The following is a 16,602-nucleotide window of genomic DNA, read 5'->3' as shown; positions in this document are numbered from 1 at the left end:
AAAACGACCCACCGAGAGATGGTCCGTTTGTGCACAGCTTTTCCCTTCTTAGCACCCACGTATCCAACGAAAAGTTGGTCGTCCACCCGGAACTGCTTTGTGCAGTCCAGATGAAAGGAGAGCGCACGTTTTGGGTCCAGACGGTGGAGCCTCTCTTCCTCTTTGGAAGGATGCGGAGGCGGAAAGAAGGTGGGCAAGGTGACAGACTGCCCAAGATGAAAGGGGGTCACCACTTTCGGAAGAAAGGAGGGACGAGGCCGAAGAACAACCTTGTCCGGATGAACAGAGAGAAAAGGAGGCTTTGAAGATAAAGCCTGGAGCTCACTCACCCGTCTAGCCGAGGTGATGGCTACCAGAAAAGCAGTCTTAAGCGTCAGCAGACGAAGAGGACAATTATGAAGAGGCTCAAAGGGAGCGCACATTAGAAATGTGAGAACAAGATTCAAGTCCCACTGAGGCATTACAAAAGGGATAGGAGGGAACGTGTGAGTAATGCCTTTTAGAAAGCGTGTAACTACAGGGGACTTGAAAAGAGAAGGCTGATCAGGAAGCCGCAAGAAGGCAGAGATGGCAGCAAGATAACCTTTCAAGGTGCCCAGGGCAGAGCCCTGCCGGGCCAAAGAAAGAAGAAAGAGGAGAACCTCAGAAAGAGGGGCGGAAAGGGGATCCACAGCCTTTGCTGTGCACCATGCCACAAATTTGTTCCACCGGCAGGCGTATACCGTCTTTGTGGAGGGACGCCTGGCTGCCAGAATGATATCACAGACTTCAGGAGGCAAGTCAAATGGCATCAACTGCCGCCGCTCAATCTCCACGCATGGAGGTGGAGGCTGGACAGGTTCGGGTGGAAGACCGTCCCCTGCTGCTGCGACAGAAGATCCTCCCGAAGGGGCAGACGTATCGGAGGATCGGTCAACATACTGAGTAGCTCGGGATACCAGTACCTTCGTGCCCAATCCGGAGCCACCCAGATGACTTGGGCCCGGTCGCGCCTGATCTTCTTCAGCACTCTGGGCAGAAGTGGTATAGGCGGAAAGGCGTACAACAGACCGCAACTCCACTCGTGACGAAAAGCGTCGCCGAGCGAGTGCCGCCTTGGAAATTCCAACGCGCAGAACTGCTGACATTGCGCGTTCTCTTCGGTGGCGAATAGATCTAACCAAGGCTCTCCCCACTGCTGAAAGAGACCTTGCGCCACCTCGGAGTTCAGACGCCATTCGTATCTATCATGCACCGGCGGCTGAGTTCGTCTGCTCTGGCGTTCAGAGAGCCCGCCAGATGTTGAACCACTAGGGTGACGCCCTGGTGTTCCAGCCATGTCCAGAGGCGCAGAGCCTCCTGACAAAGGGTCCACGACCCTACCCCGCCTTGTTTGTTGCAATACCACATGGCGGTGGTGTTGTCCGTGAACACCTGCACGACACTTCCCCTGACAGAGGGAAGGAAGGCTTTCAGTGCAAGTCGGATCGCTCTCAACTCCAACAGGTTGATGTGGAGACGAGACTCCGCCGGAGACCAGAGGCCTCTGATCTCCGCCTCTCCCATATGGCCACCCCATCCCAGGAGGGACGCATCCATCACTACAACATGCTCCGGTTGGGGAAGGGAGAGGCTCTTGCCCTTGACCCATTCGCGGTCTGTGAGCCACCACTGCAACTGCTGTGCAGTGCCCTCCGAGATCAAGACATGGTCGGACAGGTTGCCGTGATGCTGGGCCCACTGAAACTTCAGGTCCCACTGCAGAGCCCGCATGCGCCGCCTGGCGTGATGCACTAGTAGGATGCAGGAGGCCATCAGCCCCAGAAGCTGCAACACTAGCCTGACCGAAACCCAGGATAGAGGCCGAAAGATGGGAATCAGGGCCTGAATATCCCGGACCCGCTGTTCCGGCGGATAGACCCGGAACTGCGCCGAATCGAGAACAGCTCCGATGAAGAGGAGCTGCTGAGAGGGACTCAGGTGTGACTTCGGCACGTTGATGGAAAATCCCAGCAAATGCAGGAGATCCGCCATAGTCTGGAGGTGGGAGACGACTGTCTGGGGCGAGCCCGCCTTCAACAACCAGTCGTCGAGATAGGGGAAGACTGGAACCCCTGATCTGCGCAGATGAGCTGCGACCACCGCCATCACTTTCGTGAACACCCGAGGGGCACTGGTGAGGCCGAAGGGGAGCACGGTAAACTGAAAGTGCTCTTGGCCCACCGTGAACCGCAGGTAACGCCGGTGGGCCGGCAGGACAGGAATGTGGAAATATGCGTCCTGCAAGTCCAACGCTACCATCCAGTCTCCAGGGTCTAGGGCAGCTAGAACCTGAGCCAAAGTTAACATCTTGAACCTTTCCTTCCGGAGGAAGGCATTGACGTTCCGGAGGTCCAAGATAGGGCGTAGGCCCCCTTTGCCCTTCTTGGGAACCAGAAAGTAGTGGGAATAACAACCACGACCTACTTCTGGGCTCGGAACGCGTTCGACGGCCCCCTTGGCCAAGAGGGCCGAAACCTCCTCGTGGAGAAGATGCAAATGATCCCCCGAGATACGGTGGTGCTGCGGTGGCATGGCTGGAGGAGTCGTCTCGAAGGGGAGGGAGTAGCCCCTTCGGACGATTTGCAGCACCCACCTGTCCGATGTGATGGACCGCCAGTGGAGCAGGTGATGGCGAACTCTGCCGCCCACTGGCGTGGAATGGGCCTGAAAGCTCGGACTAGGAAGGCTTTGAGGCGGATGCTGCCGGGGTGGATGTGGGCTGACCGCGTCGTCCTCCAGAACCGCCTCGGCGGAAACCACGTCCGCGACCGTGCGCAGGTTGGTTCTGCGGCTGGTGGCTAGGCGTACGTGAGGAGGCACCCCTTCCTTGGCCACGAAAGGGGCGAAAGGTGGAAGTTTGCGACCGCGGGGCCGAGAGGCCCAAGGACTTGGCCGTAGCCCGGGAGTCCTTAAAGCGATTCAGCGCACTGTCCGCTTTCTCGCCGAAAATGCGAGTGCCATCAAAGGGCATGTCCATGAGGGTGCTCTGGACATCGCCCGAAAAGGACGTGGACCGCAGCCAGGCATGACGTCTAAGCGCCACCGAGGTAGAAATCGCCCTACCCAGCGAGTCCGTAGTGTCAAGCCCACATCTGATAGCATGTCGTGCTGCATCCCTCCCATCGGCCAGAGCCTTGGTAAGTCGTGTCTGGACCTCCTCCGGACACAGGGGCAGCACGTCCTCCACCGTATCCCACAGAGAGTGGGAATAACGGTCCAAGAGACAGGCGGTGTTCAAAGACCGCAGGCCCAAACTAAGGGAGAACAGCTTTTTGCCGAACTGTTCCAGTCTCTTGGAATCCCGGTCCGGCGGAGCGGTCGGGAAGGAGGATTGGGAGGTAGAGGCCTGGATAACCAGGCTCTCAGGGGTAGGGTGTTGGGACAGAAAACTGGGGTCGCCCGGAGCAGGGCGGTGGCGCCTGGCGACGTTCCTGTCCACAGGAGGGACTGTGGAGGGCTTGGACCAGGTGCCCTGCAGAACGTCAGTGAGGGCCTCATTGAATGGCAGCAGAGGCTCAGTGGAGCTTGCTGCAGACTGAAGCACCTCAGTGAGGACGTTAGTCCTCACGGCCACGGCAGGTAGCTTGAGCCCAAGGGCTGTGGCCGCCTTGCGCAGCACCACAGAGAAAGCAGCACCCTCCTCCGAAGCCACAGTCGGAGGAGAGATGAATCCAGTGTCTGGAGAGGTATCCAGACCACTGGCCTCCCCCAGTTCATCTGCCCAGTCCTGTGACAGTTGAGCCTGAACGGCCATAGGATCCTCGGATCCCTCCCATTCGCCCCCATCATCCGATTCCTGGTATGCAGGAGGAAGGATCGGAGCCGGGCGATAGACAAAATGTGTCTCCAGCGGCGCCGACAAATGGGGCTCTACGCTGAGCGGAGCCGGCGTCGGGGGTGGAACCGGTGTTGACGCCGGCGGAGGAGGCGTGACGAGGTCGACCGGCGTCGGCGGGGACTCGGGAACGGGTCCCTCGGGCGCTTGCGGCGTCAAGGCCGGAGCCGTCGACGGTGCCGGGGCCGGAGCCGCCGGCAGGCAAGGTTGCCCAGTCGGGTCCGCGGGGCCCGAAGGCGTGCCAGCGGGCGTCGACGGCGGAGCCAGGTTCCTCATGGCCGAGAGGAAGGCACTAACTTCCGCCGGCGTCGCGTCAGTCCCAGGGACCGGCGGGTATGGGGACTTGCGTGGCGCCTGCGGCTCCACTGGAGCCGCGGGCGTGGAACCACCCTGACCCAAGTCGCGCGACCGGCGAGGGGAGTCCGAAGAGCGGCGTCGCCTCTTGGACTTCTTGGAGTGCTTCGACTTACCCGAAGACTTGGAGCCAGACGATCGATGATGACGTCGGCTGCGGCTCCGCGACCGATCCTTGGACCTCCTCCTGGACCGGGATCGAGAGGGGCGCGGAGCCGAGTGGCGAAGCTCGAGAAGCTTACGGGACCGCTCCAGTCTAGCCTTCGAAGTCAGGGCCTTGCAGTCCAAACACGACGCCGCGTCGTGGTCGAGGCCCAAGCAGTAAAGGCACCGGCAGTGATGGTCCGTAACCGACATCAAGCGGTTGCAGTCAGCACAGGCTTTAAAACCAGGCATCCTACCGGCACCGGAGTCGAGACAAGATCAAAAAGGATCGAAAAAAGTTAGTCAAAAAGTGACTAAAGGGGTAGCTCTCCCGGATCTGCGCTTACTGGCGCGGAAAAAAGAAGAACTGACGTCAGCTCGCGAGGGCGGCGTCTAAGTACTCCGACGTCATTCCGGCGCACGACGCCGATGACGGACGCGGAGCCGCAGACGACGCCTAGCAACGCGCAAGGGGTATTGCTGACGAAAAATCTTCCGGATCCAGTCTGACGCCTGGGGATATTCTAAGGTGAGGAATCTAACTAACGTGTTTCTTTCAGATTTTGTCATTATTATGCACTGGCCCTGGTGGTTTGAGTGGTATATTTTTTGTAATTTCAGCAGGGACAGGGGATTTAGATGACTCTACAGCCTTCTTCCGTGCAGCTGGGAGTGGCTTTAATTTTGTATTCAGTTCATTGTAGGGTGCTTTCGACACTATCCGCTCCGTCCTTAAAGTTGTGATAGTTGCTTTCGGCTCCCCAGATTTAGCCAACCCAGCACCCAACTGTGCCTTAGGAGATGCATTCATAGAGGCTGTTTTTCAATATTAGAAAGGGATAGTTCTATGGGTTGCATATAAACTTTAATAAGTTCTCCTAATTTACATAGAAGTAGGTTTTTAGCCTCACAGACTTTGCATCCCTCACCCAAACTAACAAGCTCACTGAGATCGATTGGATTCGAGGAAGGGGCTGATATATCAGTAGCTATGTTGGTTGAGCCACTCTGAGTAAATGCACTTTTGCTTTGCGTCCGACTAGTTGGTTTTTTTTTATTGGGTTTGCGTTTACCTTTTTTCACTTCCCTGGGCTTCTTCCGTTTTGAGATAGCACCCTCCCTCTTCCTCCTTGAGTGATCAATAATGGGGACCTCCTGCCTTGGGCTTGTAAAAAGTTCAGGCGTCCTCTCAAGTGCCTCACTTGATTGCATGTCCGAGAAAGCCAGAGATGCCGAAAGATCAACCATATTTGGCACACCATGAGTTTCGGCCTGGACTTCAATTAGAGGCCTAATATCCCTTTGGATTGTAGGTGTCTTGGCTAATGCCAAAGGGCCTATAGAAGAACGCCTTGCTAAGGCCAAATCCTGGGAAACCCTACGCTCCAAGAGTGATATACCTTGGTTAATCGCTTTGTTTGCCCTAGTAATGTATTGGTCGATTGGGCCAGATGTGTGCACTGCCCCATGTGCAGTTTTTCTACTACTACCCCTAGTCATCATATCAAAGGATACAACAATATAGACAAGTGGAAATCAAATCCAAGCAATTTGGAAATTACAGTTAAGCAGATGGAAGGAATATTGCAAGTGGCAGGGCAGTAAATCTTAAGGAAAATATAAGAGGGGGGGCCCAGTCAAGTCTTACCCGGTCTTTAACGGGCTTAAACGGGCCCGCCCTTGGCCCGGGTTTGGCCCAGGCGCTGCCCGCGCGCGTCCCGCGCTGCGGGGCGCGTGGAGCGGCTTTCACTGGTGCTGTCGCTGCCGTGCGCCGTCACCGGCGTGCGTCGTTGGTGAGGGCGCCGGGAAATGTAGTGCAGGTAGCCGTTTCTCTCACGGCGGCAGATGGTCCCGTGCACGCTGGGTCTCTAGCAGAGACGAGTTCCCAGAATAACAGGGCAGGTAAGGCACAACCTATTCGAAATCACCCCGCTCTTCAGTAAGCGCGTCCCCAAGCACAAGCAATAAAGTTATTTTCAACAAAGGTTGTTCAAGTCTCTGTTTTTTCTAGTGTCTATTTTATCCAGAGAATACGGTAGTCCGACTGGAATGTCTTGGACTTGATTTCTTTACAAGTCTACTAAGTATTCCCTTGAATAGACCTTCGTATCTTGAACCCAGAGAAATGCGCACTCTGCTGATCAAAAGTCAAAAAAGACTCACCGAGACTCTCGTAGCTTTAAATACCTTGTTCTAAGCTTTTTTCTCTGCTTGTCTTTTACAGGTGCTACGGTAGCGCGCTGTCCAGGAGGCACAGGAATAAGACGTCCGACTGGAGAGTTCTGCAGGACTCCTGAAGCCAAGGAACTCCCGAGGCGAAGCTCGAAGAGGAGGGAAGCCGATCAGGAGCTGCTTCTCTCGTCGCGTCAGGTAGTTAGGTAGCTGCATCGGTCTGCGTTTATCGAATCTCTTTACTGTGTTAGTTACATCCACTTTACCCCTTCCTGGAGTAGGGCACGACTACTCACTACAACTCCGTTAAGCGGTGGCATGTCATATGTGCTACATTTAGTCACTGGCGGTGGGGGTAGCATTCCACCCTTCTAGAGGGAGAGACATGTTCACACTGGTCTACCCGGTAAAGACTTTCTAAAGCCCTGGCATCACAAAATGGATGCCTCTGCCACAGACACGGGTCTGGCCTCCTGCTGCTGACCGAAACTCCAGCAGGAGAGGCCTGGACAATAGGTTTCCTGTCCCAGGGAGGTGTAACCACCTCCCCAGACAGGCAGATGTGTATTGGGGCTGGGCGGGAGCACTCTAGTGCTTTGAAGTCCTGCACTGGGGGCACACTTGGTGTCCTTGTGCATAGTCCAGTTCAAACCAGTTGCAGGGGCTACCTGCCCCTGCTCTGGCGTGAAACTGGACAAAGGACATGGGTGTAACCACCCCTCTTTACAAACCCTCCCATAGTTGGGTCCCTAGAGTATGTCCAACCCCCAAACTTTGTATAAGTATGGGAACCCAGTCCTTGCGACTTTAGATTACCCTGGACGAAACTCTGCAACATATACCTGGTGTGATTGTCCTTTCATTTGATCATTCAAGAGATTATAGACTGGTAAAACAAGCTGCTTTACATTCCTGCAAGAATTAGCCTGAAGGCTGCTCTCCATAGCTACCACTAGGATAGCTTTCAATAAAGGTTGTCTTTAACATAGCACCATAAGGGGTTGTTTGGACTGATACAAGGTGCCCACTATAACTAGTGGACAGCATATATCAGGCCAACTTCTCACAGGGGGGAGCGAAGAGGCACTGTGTGTGTGTCTGTCTGCGGCCGGTTTGTGTGTGTCCCCTGCAGTCGCCAGTGCCCACACGCTGTTAGCAACAGTTGCTGTGGCGAGGGGAGTGCATAACACCGCAGCACACACTGGTGCCTGGGCCAGCAGAGGGAAGTCTGCAAAGACAGCCGGACACCGGGAGTGAGAGGCGAGAGTGACTGCAGATGAGTGAGGCTGGAAGGCAGTGTGTGTTTGTCTGCGGGCGGTTTGTGTGTCTGTGTCTGTGTGTGTGTGTGGACAGAGGGGGCAGCACAGAGGCAGGGTGTGTGTCTGCGGGCGGTTTGTGTGTCTGTGTCTGTGTGTGTGTGTGGACAGAGGGGGCAGCACAGAGGCAGGGTGTGTGTCTGTCTGCGGGAGGTGTGTGTGTGGAGTGTGTAGTTCACAGGCGGCTGTGTTTGGTGTGTGTGTGTGGACAGAGGGGACAGCGCAGAGACAGTGCATGTCTGTGTCTGCGGATGGTTTGTGTGTTTGTGTGTGGACAGAGGAGGTAGCAGAGAGGCATTGTGTGTCTGTCTGTCTACGGGTGGTTTGTGTGTGTGTGTAGACAGAGGGTACTGTGCAGAAGCAGTGTATGTCTGTCTGCGAACGGTGTGTGTGTGTGTGGACGGAGGAGGCAGCACAGAGGCAGTGTGTCTGTCTGTCTTCGGGCGGTTTGTGTGTGTGTGTAGAAGGGGAGGAGCGAAGAGGCACTGCATGTGTCTGTGCGGGTGGTTTGTGTGTGTGCTCTGCAGTCGCCGGTGCCCACACGCTGTTAGCAACAGTTGCTGTGGCGGGGAGAGTGCACAACACCACAGCACACACAGGTGCCTGGGCCAGCAGGAGGAGGGAAGCCTGCAAAGACAGCCGGACACCGGGAGTGAGAGGCGAGAGTGACTGCAGGTGAGTGAGGCTGGGAGGCCGTGAGTGACAGACTCAAGATGAGTGAGGCTGGGAGGCCCTGAGTGACAGACTGAAGATGAGTGAGGCTGGGAGGCCGTGAGTGACAGACTGCAGGTGAGTGAGGCTGGGAGGCCGTGAGTAACAGACTGCAGGTGAGTGGCAGACTCCAGCCTAAGGGGTAACCCCTGAACCACAAACTGCGACTGAGTGACATACTGCAGGTGAGTCAGGTTGAGAGGTTGTGACTGACAGTCAGATACAAGTCAGCGAGAGTCTGTGAATGGAGACTGCAGGCGAGTGATAGACCCCAACTCATGGGGGGTCCACCTAAACGACAATCTGCGAGTGAGTGGCAGACTGCAGATGAGTGAGTAGCGCTCATGAGTGAGGGAGACGATGCCAGTGACAGACTCCAGCTTAAGGGTGAAACCACTAAACGACAAACTGCGAGTAGGTGACAGACTGCACGTGAGTGACTAAAGCTCATGAGTGACAGACTGCAGGTGAGTGAGTAGAACTCATAAGTGACAGACTGCAGGCGAGGGAGATGCTGTCAGTGACAGACTGCAGTGAAGGGACGGGATCACCTCCGTGACAGACTGTAGGTGAGCAGAGGTCATGAGCGAGTGCAGGTGAGTGAGTATTGCTAATGAGCGAGAGAGTGCAGGTGAGTGAACGCTCATGAGTGACAGACTGCAGGTGAGTGGGGTGATCCGGTGGGCAACAAACAAGGCATGTGAGGTCAGAACACCCTGAAGCAAAGACTGCGGCAACCATTTAAAGGTTACTTTACAAAAACAGCCTCTTCCACATTTATAACACTAAAGTGTTTCAGATTTGAGTGCAAGAAGTCTTTCTGTTAGTTTATAAAAACAAGCGATCTTCACTTTTTAAGCACTGCACTCGTGCTTGTGGTGGCATCCACGGAGCGAGCAGAGGCGCGCAGGAGCCATATGTTTGTGATTAACGCGGCATGCGCGCTGCCTAGGCAAGACCTAAAAATGCAGGGGGTCCACATGGAAAATATGTGAGAAAGAGAAATCACTTGGCAAGTGGCTTTGAGAGGAATCCCTAATGGCTCAAAGATATTGAATGTCGGGTGCCTGGCTAGTGGCCGGCGAAGATGGTTGTAGGCTGAACGAGCTGCGTTAGCCGCCAGCCTAAAACCCCACTGAAATCCATAACTATCTAGATTTTGCCCAGAAGCAGTGAAGCAATATAATTGAAGATGCAGCGAGACCGGAGACCAAGATGGCGGCGCCCGGTCGTAAGCAGATGAAGGGGTAGCCGGCGAGACCCGTCTGGAGCAGTATCGACAGCTGGAGCACGGAAGCGGCAGCCGTGCTCCCTGGGTGGTGCTTTAGAGGGCTTGTCCCCTAGATTGTAGGCTGGCAACGGAATCATCGGCAGAAGAGACAGCTGCATACGACTGGACAAGAACGCCCATGACAGCAAGGAGCTCTTCAACATCGTCAAGGAGTTCTCCAACCCCAGCACCGGCAACAACGACATCACTCCCTCACAGGACCTCTGCGACTCCCTCGCCTCGTACTTCCACCGCAAGATCGCCAACATCCACAACAGCTTCGACATTTCACCCCCGCACCCATCGGTCGTACCTTCGCACCCCGCCGCCACCCTCCAGACATGGACCGAGGTGACCCCCGAAGACACGTCACGCATGATGAACACCATCCACTCCGGATCTCCGACCGACCCGTGCCCCCATCATGTTTTCAACAAGGCAGCCTCTACCATCGCACCCCACCTCCGAGACATCATCAACACCTCCTTCAACACAGCAACTTTCCCGGAGAGCTGGAAGCACGCCGAACTCAGCGCTCTGCTGAAGAAACCAACAGCGGACCCGACCGACCTCAAGAACTTCCGCCCCATCTCGCTCCTTCCTTTCCCCGCCAAAGTCATCGAGAAGGTCGTCAACAAGCAACTGGCAGCCTTCCTCGAGACGAACGGATCCCTCGACCCATCACAGTCCGGATTCAGAGCCAACCACAGCACCGAGACCGCCCTCATCGCAGCCACCGATGACATCCGAGCCCTGCTCGACAACGGCGAAACAGCGGCACTCATCCTCCTAGACCTCTCCGCAGCATTTGACACTGTCTGCCACCGCACACTAGTCCAACGCCTCAACGACACCGGCATCCAAGGGAAGGCTCTGGAATGGATCATCTCATACCTCTCCGGCAGAACACAGAGAGTACGCCTCCCTCCGTTCCGCTCCGAGGCCACCGAAGTCATCTGCGGCGTCCCGCAAGAATCATCGCTCAGCCCCACTCTCTTCAACATCTACATGAAACCCCTCGCTGCCATCGCACGCCAACACAACCTCAACATCATTTCCTACGCCGATGACACCCAGCTAATTCTCTCCCTCACCAGAGACCACGACACCGCCAAAGCCAGCCTGCACGAAGGGATGACAGACGTCGCTGAATGGATGAACATCAGCCGCCTGAAACTGAACACGGACAAGACAGAAGTCCTCATCCTGGGACCATCACCCTCCGCATGGGACGACTCCTGGTGGCCCCCGGCACTAGGCACCGCACCTGAACCGACGGACCACGCACGCAACTTGGGCGTCATACTGGACTCCTCCCTATCGATGACCAGACAAGTCAACGCCGTCTCCTCAGCTTGCTTCCACAACCTCCGCATGCTCCGAAAGATCTTCCGATGGATCCCAACCGAGACCAGGAAGACGGTCACCCACGCTCTCGTCACCAGCAGACTAGACTACGGAAACACCCTCTATGCCGGTACTACGGCCAAGCTTCAGAAAAGACTTCAGCGTATTCAGAACGCCTCCGCCCGACTCATCCTGGACGTCCCCCGACGCAGCCACATCTCGTGCCACCTGAGAGACCTGCACTGGCTCCCGGTCAACAAGAGGATCACGTTCAGACTCCTCACCCACGCACACAAGTCCCTCCACGACCTAGGCCCAGGGTACCTCAACAGCCGCCTCACCTTCTACACGCCCACCCGCCGGCTACGTTCCGCTAACCTCGCCCTCGCCGTCGTCCCTCGCATCCAGAGAGCCACCGCTGGAGGAAGGTCATTCTCCTACCTGGCAGCTAAGACTTGGAACTCCCTACCCGTCCACCTGCGGATGACCCAGGACCACCTGGCCTTCAGGAAACAGCTCAAGACCTGGCTGTTCGAGCAGTAGCAGACCCCCTTCCCCAAGCGCCTTGAGACCCTTACGGGTGAGTAGTGCGCGATAGAAGTTCCATGATTGATTGATTGATATGGGCGGGGAGGCCCCCCCCCTCCTGGTAGGAAAAGCAACTGGTGGCGTCTTGTGGTGCACAGAAGTAAAGTGGTGCACAGTGAGCCCCACTAATAAACAGAGGCCAGGGTGTGGTCGTGGGATCGAGGCCCAGCGAACAGAGAGTGGAGGCCCGTGCGGGGAGACCGGTCAGCAAGATGAGAGACCTACCAGAGTCTCCGTCTGGCGCGGCATTCAGCACTGTTAGAGGGTCGCTGCGACCGCATACAAGCCCTGCGATCTGGCTTGGGATCCTCCGGACCGCGAGGGGCAGGACTGATGGCGGGCCTTGGAAGAGCGAGTGCTGGGGCCTGGTGCGGGCCTAAGAATCATATCCCGACATCGCGCTCAGGCCTTAACAGCACGGTGCGACACAGGTGGGGCCTGGATTAGGCGGTTGGGTTGTCTGCCCCTGCAAAAGCCAGCATGCCTGGTTACACAGCCCGACCCTGCTGCTTGGTGAGTGAGGGGGTCCCCTCTGGCAACGGACAGTCACAGAACTGTGGCGACCCACCAGGGCATCATTACAAGGCCTGGTAACCTGACCACAAATCGGAGAGGGGCCTCTTCCCTGAGCTCAGTGTCGTGAAGCGACTTGCAGGGGTAGAAATACTGGCTGGCTGGTTAGCGAAAGAGGGGATCGCATGGCCTCTACAGCGACAGTGCAAAACGAGGCAAGCACTAACAGAGTAGCGGCGCGCAGCGGGCCCCGGGGGATCCAGAGATACTCAAGAGACACCTGAAGAGGGGATAGTTAACTGAGAGCCGAAGTCAATCCCCAGAAGATCTATAGCCATAAATATCCAGGAAAATGGTGCGGTCCAAGCATGGTGGAGCAGGTCAATCTAACCAAATAGACAAATACAAAGTAATGATGAGCCGGGAGGGGGGTGCCACCGGCGCGGACGTGCTGGGGGAGAAGAGGAGCCCTCTCTGAGAGACATCATGCTGGTAATCAGGGAGCTGCAGGGTACGTTGGAAACAAAACTAGACTCTGACAGAGGAGGTGAATCTGCTCCAAGCCAACTTCTGGAAGCTGCCGGACAAGGTGTCCACCGCGGAGGCAAGTGTCGGAAGCCTGCAGTCCAAAACGGAGCGCCTAGAGGACCAGGTAAGCAAGCCAACCAAAAACCAGGCAGACATTCTGGCCAAGCAGGAGGAAAAAGAGGGCAGAGCGCGTCGAAACAATATCCATGTGGTAGGGGTCCCAGAATAAATGGAAGGACCGTCGAGGGACATCTCCTTCGAAGACCTCATCTTGAACAAACTCAAGCCGAAACGCCTATCCACGTTCTTCTCTGTGGAACGATCACACCAGGGACTGTGGCCGCTTCCGGGGCCTCACCCTGAATAATTATAGCGCAGATACTGAATTACAGAGACAAGGACGCTATCCTGCAGACAGCTTAACAGGTGGGAGACCTACATCACGACAATGCCTGTATCCGTTTCTTTCGGGACTTCACGTTGCAGATACAGCACCAACGGGGCACCTTTGACGCAGTAAAAAGAGCCCTCCGGGCGCAAAATGTGAAGTACATGATGCTGTTCCCTGCAAAGTTAAAGATTCTTGATGAAGGAAAGGCCTACTTCTTCACGACACCGGAGGAGGCAAGGAATTGGCTGGAGGGTTGGCGGACGGTGGCGCTGAAAGGGGGTCCACCCTGGAAGCCCGCCGCAAAGAACCAGGACTCGGAGCAGCAAGGATCAGATCATGCGCCTGACTGCCCCACCCAACATAAAAGACCAGATAAGTGACTATAACGAGGTCCATTGCTGCAGTGCCTTTCTAATCTTATATGGGGCATGAACTGTGTATCGGGTACACATATGTATAAGTGAAAAATGATACAAGTGATAAAACGCTGAGGCTCGATTAATGTAACAAGGGTAATAGAAGCTTGCAATGCCCCACTTTGGCACAAAATCCTTCATGCTCCAGGCAAACATATAGGAAGCTTTCTTTAGTAGTAGTGGGGTAAGAAATGTTTAAATAACACAGTTATTCGGCAGGTGCTGGAGGCTGGCTACCACCCCATCGGCAATTGTTCACATTACGCACTTAGTGTGACAGGCACTCTGCATGTTGGGAAGCGGGGGGTTAATTACTCACCTAGCAAGGCCCCAGGGAAGGGGGTATTTGGTAGCTTGTTTGAATTCTTTGTTTAATTTTTGTCATTGCTCAAAATGAATATAGTCGACACATGACGCATATCAATGATAGGTGGACTAGGGTGGAGGGACACTTCAGGACTAATGACCGCGGCGATGGTGGGAGTAGGTGACGCAACTAACATCCAGGTCTGGACCTGGAATGTCAACAGCCTGGGGAACAAAATTAAAAGGATGCTTATCCTTCAATATATAAAGCGGCATTCCCTAGACACAGTGATGATGCAGGAGATGTATCTTAGAGGAAGCTGGTATAAAGCCCTGGACCAATTTGGGTACCGACTGGCAGCGCACTCTAGGTACTCGTCAGACGCCAGGGGAGTGGGACTTTTGATCTGAAAAACATTGCCTTTCACAATTGACAATACCTGGTCAGACGACACAGGCTGCTGTGTAGCAACGGCGGGCAAATTGGAGGGACGCTCCATAGTAATATGTTCGTTTTTTGTCCCGCTGAGACTACAGGCGGTGGTCTTCCCCAAGATAAGCTCAATCCTAGTGGGACTTTCCGCAGGTACTCTCCTGATCGTGGGAGACACCAACGTAGTTTTAGATCCCAAACTAAACCGCTCCAGTTCACAGATGGGTCAAAAAGAGGAGCGGGTTCTCTCGGGGTTCATGATGACCAGGGGTCTAACTGACCTCTGGTGGACGCACAATCCTCGAGCGAGGCAATATACATACTACTCATCAAGACAAGCCTCCTTCCTGAGAATTGATTACCTACTTACTCGCATAGACAGCGTGGGTGATTTCACATCACAAGCAATTATGGCTAGGGACATCTTTGATCATTCCCTGGTGTGCATCATGGTTCGGGGGCCAACCACTAATAGATCGCAGTTACCTAAAAGAGATCCCTGGCAATTAAGAGGGCCCCAAACCAAAGATAAACTCAGAGAGCAAACAGACCTATACTTCCGCTGGAACACAGGATCAGTGGAGTCCCACCAGAATCTATGGGAGGCCTATAAAACTGTGTTGAGGGGGCCAGGCTCAAGCGTTTATGGGGGCAAGAAAAAAGAGGAAGCTTTACAAATGAGGATGATGGAAGATGAAATAATGCATATAGAACAGGTTATGGTCGGTGGGAACTCAGATAGGCAACACAAACTGGCCTTATGCCGAAGAGAGCTGCAAGCCCTGGCAGATGGTGAGGCGAGAGCCTATGCAATGGCCACACAGCACCGGCTGTACGACGTAGGTAATCCGGCGACTAGACTGCTAGCCTGGCTGGAAAAGCGGGACAGGGAGAGATCATGGGTGGTCAGCATACGAGACGAAGCCGGGACACTACATACATCCAATCTGGAGATACCGGAAGCCTTCGCCTCCTACTATGAAGGCCTATATGCACCGGTATGCACAAGATCGGAGGGAGACTGCGACAAATTATTGCAGGGCTTTAAGCTGTCGACTCTCTCAGTGGAATCACGGGAGGCCTTGGATGCAGACCTCACATGTGAGGAGCTGGCTGAAGCACTAGGATCCTTAAAATCAGGGAAGGCAGCTGGCCCGAATGGCCCTCCAGTCGAACTATACAAATGTCTTGCATCCAAAATAACACCACTACACAACATGCTAGTAGAGGCGTGAGAGGAGGGACAATTGCCAGTAGATAAATTTAACTCGTACCTGCCAATTTCTCTGCTCAATGTTGAGGTGAAGGTCTTGGCCAAGGTTCTGGCCAAACAATTAGTGCCCATTATAACAACTTTCATCCATGTGGATCAGTCGTTTCATGCCACACAGAAGCACTTGTCACAACTTACGAAGGCTATATGGCGTGCTCCACTTGACTAAAGACCCAACCTCGCAGCAGACAGCACTAATGGCGCTAGATGCCTCATTGGCCTTTGACAGCATAGAATGGCCATACTTGTTTGTGGTACTCTCTAAATTTGGCTTTGGTCCCACTTTTTGCAGCTGGGTGAAGCTGCTATATCACAGCCCGTTGGCACGAGTTCAAGTCAACGGAGTGCTGTCCAGATCGTTCCAGGTGCGAAGGGGCATGAGACGGGGTTGCCCTTTGTCGCCGCTAATGTTCGCCTTAACCTTGGAACCGCAGGCACATTGGGTCAGAACAGACCCGATGAACTAGGGCATAGTAACACCAAGGGCCTCGGAGGAGAGGATATCGTTATATGCCGATGATATAATTCTATCTCTCTCAAGACCATACTACTCTATAGCACGAGTGCTGCATATCTTCGAGCTATTCAGCAGTTATCCGGGGTTCTCTATAAACTGGGCAAAGTCGGTGATCTTCCTTATGTCTGCCTCCCACGATTGCGGGCGAAATGTGTGGCCCCAGTCATGATAGATGGCTTCAAATATCTGGGAGTGTATGTTAGCCGAGATCAACAGATGTTCCAGACGAGAAATCTTATTCCCCAACTGGATGGACTCCATACAGACGTACAGTATTGGCATACCATACAATTGTCCTTGATGGGCAGAGTGGCACTATAAAAAATGCCACACCTCTATTCATTATGTAGAACACCCCTTATCCAATCCCCCCGGCAATCCTCAAACGGGTGGCAAAGGAGGTCCGGACATTGCTCTGGCAGGACGGTACACCTAATATAGCACTGTGTAAGCTGCAGAAAGGAGCC

This window comes from Triturus cristatus, chromosome 12 (genome assembly GCF_964204655.1).
Source record: "Triturus cristatus chromosome 12, aTriCri1.1, whole genome shotgun sequence".
NCBI lineage: Eukaryota > Metazoa > Chordata > Amphibia > Caudata > Salamandridae > Triturus > Triturus cristatus.
This window is presented reverse-complemented; position numbering follows the sequence as displayed.